At 37.4% G+C, this 5,483-nt stretch overlaps 1 long non-coding RNA gene across 1 annotated transcript; it reads right to left on the bottom strand.

Annotated features, from left to right (window-relative positions):
- Nucleotides 1–4,088: 4,088 nt before the first annotated feature.
- Nucleotides 4,089–5,113, bottom strand: LOC148878301 (uncharacterized). Its single transcript, XR_016101516.1, has 2 exons — nt 4,802–5,113; nt 4,089–4,713 (listed from the first exon to the last, which is right to left on the bottom strand). It is a non-coding gene; the product is annotated as an uncharacterized LOC148878301 (long non-coding RNA).
- Nucleotides 5,114–5,483: the final 370 nt, after the last annotated feature.

Below are 5,483 nucleotides of genomic sequence, written 5' to 3'. Positions count from 1 at the left end.
GGATATAGCAATAGTTGTTGGAAAATTAAGTCAATATACTCATAATAAATCCTGAAAATGAACATTGGGATGTTTTAATAAGGCTATTAAAATATTTAAAAGGGAACCATAAACTTTGGTTTACATTACTCAGGTTTTCCTCCTGTTTTAAAAAGCTTTATTGATACAAACTGGACTTTATATTCAAAAGATAGTATTTCCACTAGTGGATATGTCTTTACCTTAGGAGGGGTGAGTAGTATCGTGGAAATCAGTAAAACAATCAAGCAATACAAGTTTGACAATGGAGGCCGAATTCATTGCATTAGAATTAGCAAGGTCCGAGGAAAAGTGGCTAAAAAACTTATTGGTAGATATACCACTTTGGCCACGATTGGTTCTATCTATATCTCTCCATTGTAATAGTTAAGAAGTGATAGATAAAGCCAAGAACAAAACTTACAATGGTAAAAGAATGCACATTTGCCCAAGGCATAACCTGGTAAGACAATACGTCAATGAATGTACAATCGCTCTATATTTTGTGAGGTTTGAAAAGAACCTTGCAGATTCGTTAACCAAACCACAAAATTCTAAAGTGGTTTATGAGGCATTGGTAGGAATAGGGTTGAAGCCCATTACATAAGTCATTAGTGATGGACACCCAACCTATGTAAAAGGAGATCCTTGGAATTAGGTTGAACGGGTAAAAACAAGTTGCTAGATGACTTGAGAAAGCACTATCAATTTATGCCCCATTACTAGATGCTAAAGTAAAATGGTGTTGACTGCAAAATGAGAAGGTTAAGTATAAGACTCCTAATCGATTAAAAACAGTGTGTGTAGTACACGTTAAATAATTGACCTAAGTGAGTGTGAAGTGTGATCGTTTCTAGGAGATATCTAAGGGCTAACTCTCTAAAACACTCATGATTCCAAGAGGGGAACAAGGCCAAAATGTTTCAAAACAAAAGAACCACTAAAGAATTTGTGAATTGAGTTGGTTGGCAGATTAGTTAGTTACGACAAAGAGGAAAGGTTGAAGGAGTCTAACTCCACTTGTACTTTGTAACATAGTCTGTGATACTTAAGTGTTGATTAAAGTCCAAAAGACATCACCATGAAAGCTTTTCTCATTATGATGCTTAGGATGTCTGATATTCTTGTAATTTTGAATCTTATGGGGGATTGTTGAAAGGGGATTCAAAATTTCAAGAATCTCTCATCTCCTTTATGTTCTCATTTTGTCTTTTTCTCATTCCTCCTTTAAATGCATGGAAAAACTCCTTGTTCCACATTGCTTGGGAAAGGAGTTGTGTTTGAGTGTATCTATAAACTTGCTCTATCTAGGGGTATCGATGGTTTGGTTAACCGAATTATGGGCATTTTTTGCAAATCGAACTAGTACCACATTTCTTCTTTTTCCTGTCTCTTCTTCTTTGTGTCTCTTCGATTAGGTGCACTGTTCTGAAGAGACGTCTCTCTGAAAAGACACTTTTGTGTCCATTCAAGTGACTAAGAGCATTCTATAAGAGAGTGCCAGTCGACCTAGAAACACAGATCAATGCACACAATACAGTTCTATTCTCTATTGAGTGTCAGATCTCTAAGCATCACTCCTAATGGTTCGTGGAGGTCTAGTAAGCGAGTGCATGCCTACTAGTGGCTTGCGGGTTGTTTTATCTTGACAACCTGCATCGTAGGGGGAAATGCGGTTTTAAGGAGAGTGACAAAGTGGCACGACTCAACCCTCATTCTCTCTGCAATTTCTCATATTCATCACCGCATTTTTGTAATACTACCATCTCTCGTTTTGGAAAGCTATTATTGATAAGTTCCATTTTGCCTATGTTATTATTATTTTACAACAAAGATATACCCAAATAATGTTTTGGCCAATATTTTCATCAAAAAATGATTGTAAACCAGTGCAAAGACATACCTAAAAGTTTGTTTTTCGTTTAGAACAATGAGTGAAGTAGCTCTACCCCAGCTTCGTGGTGAACAAATCTGCCCTACTTTTTCATCCAAAATGGTGAGCGAAGATAGGAAGAAAAGGAAGAGGTGAGGGAAGAGAGATAGAAGTAACCAACGTTGTTTATTTTGTCCAAAAAAAATGGGCGACAATGGAAAGTTAGGGACGATCGGAAAAAAGTTCCTTCCTAGGTACCTTTCTTCGGTAGGATAGTGAAGTCTGGTTCGTGGTGCAGAGACTATATTTGACCCTGTTTCCTATCATATCGCAACTATGAATTGTGATCTCCCTATACATAATGATATCTTCCTAATTTGAGAGAGAATACAGAGAGAGTAAAGTCGAACATATCATTCTTTCACGATGGTGAATCGTGATAGATTAAGTTGCTATTTTTTTTAGGGCAACTGCTTTGTCCAGAACAATTGGAAAAAGATGAACTTCCTAGTTGAAAGCGATGAGAGGTGGGAAGACCTACTTTGTCAAGACTCCTATCGTGCTGAGTTGCTGATATGAGAGAGTGAGAAAGTCGGGAGAGGAGTGATGAGGTGGGACAACTCTTACTCTGTCAAGACTCCTATTACGTTGAGGTGTGGATATGAGAGAAATGAATATTCCTATTAGGTTGAAGTGTCGATATGAGAGATGGAGAAGAGAGTGATGAGGTGGATTCATGAGAGAATGAGAGAATAAGAAAGGCAAAAATGAAAGGGAATGAGAGTTTTCCGTTGAGGTAAAGGAGACTGTTGAGGCCACACTTTAGTATATATATAGATTAATATTATTGTTAATATATAATACGTATTTTAATTATAAATGTAACATATATTTGAATTTCAATATTCTAAATTTACCAATTTAAAACCAAACCGAACTAATTTGGATTCGATTCAATTCAATTTTAAAACCTAATTACCAAACCAAACCGATCAAATGCACACCCCAACTCAATGATGTTAGCTAAGCTACAACGTTAACCTTTAAAACAGGTAACCTATAATTGGCCAAATCTTCCCAACTACTACCGAATGTAAGGATACCATTTACCTGATATTTTATTATATATGATTAATTCAGCTACTTCAGCCTTTTCCTCTCTCTCTCTCTCTCTTTCATAGTATTTATATTTCTGTTAATTATATTAATATTTAAAATAAAAAGTCCACCTCACGGGAAAGAGATGGGGGCCTCAAAAGGTCCAACCCATTTCTCCATTTCTTTTTTTAATTTAATCTTGACCGTGTTCGACCTATCCATACTTCCCTTTTCCACATTTGTAGGTTAGCAGGTAGAGTATTCTTCACCAAGGAAGCCCTAAACTGAGTCCAATAACTCTTACGTATATAGTGCCAAGTATTTTCACCAATGGCTGCGATTACGTAATGACAAAAAAGAAAGAAACAGAATTGCGTTTATTTCGTCATTTGAGGACTTTCGTGGAACCAAGACCCATTAAATAATAAATAATGGAGACTGGGTGGTGATTATTTAATTAATTAATATGATAGTTCCATATAACCATCTGATCTTGATGGCTTTGATTAATTGAGGTGTCTCGGTCCCACACGTAAGCGTTGATGGTTGGCCCCAGGTGGGCCCTCCCCTACCTGGCACTCTTGGCGCCAATTAGTAGGTTCTGGATCCACAAATTTTGGACTACCCATTTCCCAAGCATAATTTATTTGGGTTCTTAACTTCTTAGTCCAACTCAGGTCCACAGGTTTAAGAGCTGTTAAGAATTGATCCAACCCCCAGCCCCCAATTAACAAATGCCTAATAAAAACATTGTTGACGTTCTAATTTGTCACTGCCCTGTACTTGTGAATCCTTTGTCTTTAGCTTGCACTTATTTTCAACTGCTGACGACCAAACCTTATCTTCGTCCATAGGAGAACATTGACGAACAACACTTGTCACTTGGAAAAGAGTAGGAACAGAAAATGAAAAGAAAAGATGTCAGTCTAATAAGATTGATTTAAACCAAAATCAATGTTATTAAAAAGTGAATTTATGCGTGTTCTTTATCGTGAAAGTAGAGAGAGAAAAAGAAAGAAAAATGCTTTGAGTTTAAACCAGCTGGTTGATTTGAACTGTCCGTGAATGAAATGAAACCTTTCTTTCCATATTCTGGGAATTCTTTTTTTTTTTTTTTCCTTTTGAATAGCATCTATTCCTTGGACTTCTAATTCCTTTTCGTGCATCAACATTTTACGTTGGGCGCCGTTTGTTTGAGTGAAGCATATTTCCTTTAAGTTTCCCGGATCAGGTGGTGGGAACACCGTAAACATCGACCTTCTTCACATTGGAAGAGAGAGAGATTGCTGCCGAATTAATATTTCGTCTGTGTTGAGCAGTCAAAAGAGAGATGGGAGGAGGGATCGGTCTACGAAATTGAATATTAGATGTTTGAGAATATCGCTGACTGGAAGCTTCTCTGCAAGAGAGGGATTAATTGGTCGTAGATAAGGAAAAGAAGTTACTTATACCATTAGCGTTGTGTTACTATGCATATTCTATATACGACGATTACGATTCAGTCACATATATTTTTTATTTTTCAAGGTTTTTAGGATATGAAGTCTACCTCAGGAAAATCTACCAAATTAATTCCTCTTTAAAGCCATACCTTTACCCCTAAATCCTGCCCGCTCCGAGTCTTGTTCATGGCGTCCAAACTTTTACTTTTTATTTTCCCATGCGGATTGATGGAGAACTCGTGAGAGAAAGAAGTCAAACATTGAAGCAAATAAAGAAGAGAGCTGTAAATGAAGCAATAAAAGAAAAGGCGGAATTGGTGATAGGATTAGACAGAGAAAAAAAAAAGGTGAAGTTATAAAAGTAAGGAACCTGACTGGAAGAAACTGGTGGTAATCGTCCTAATCCCATCATCACATGACATGGTCCATGGGGGGAGACGACGCAGACGGGAGACTTATCCTCTCTACTAGGGACTAGGCATATATCTCCATCCCTCAGTACTCTGTCACTTTGTTGATTGTTGGTTTGACTTCTCTTCCAATAATATGGCTCATCTCACCTCTTCAGTTTCACCCCTCTCTCTCCTTTATTTTCTTTCTTCTTCTTCTTCTTATTAATGTATGGTATGGCTAACTAATAATCACAATCACATACGCGTTTTGAACACTAAATGCAACGTACTTTTTGAGTAATGATCCTCGACGGAAGTAGGATATCCATCAATACTCACCCGTCACTTGGGGTATTTGTCAAAATGCATCCAATCCATGCTACCCACTTACTCTTTACCCATCATTTGCACTGTGGGTTGACCAACCCATTTTGGCTTCTAATGGGCATGGGTCATACCCATTTAGGCTCTACTACAAAGTATATAGATGATACATAACTGGGTTGACCCGTTGAATTAATGGGTGGGTTGTAGTACTTTTGTCCAATCCATGCATCTATACCCGCCCCATGTATATTATCATGCAACAAGAAATCTGGACTGCACATCTCATGTGGAACTGGAACAAATTAATGGATGTCTGATTATTTTATTTGCCAT

This window comes from Nelumbo lutea, chromosome 1 (genome assembly GCF_056320005.1).
Source record: "Nelumbo lutea isolate HS-2025 chromosome 1, American lotus-T2T, whole genome shotgun sequence".
Lineage (NCBI taxonomy): Eukaryota > Viridiplantae > Streptophyta > Magnoliopsida > Proteales > Nelumbonaceae > Nelumbo > Nelumbo lutea.
The sequence above is the reverse complement of the archived record's forward strand: the minus strand, read 5'-3'. Positions and strand labels throughout refer to the sequence as shown.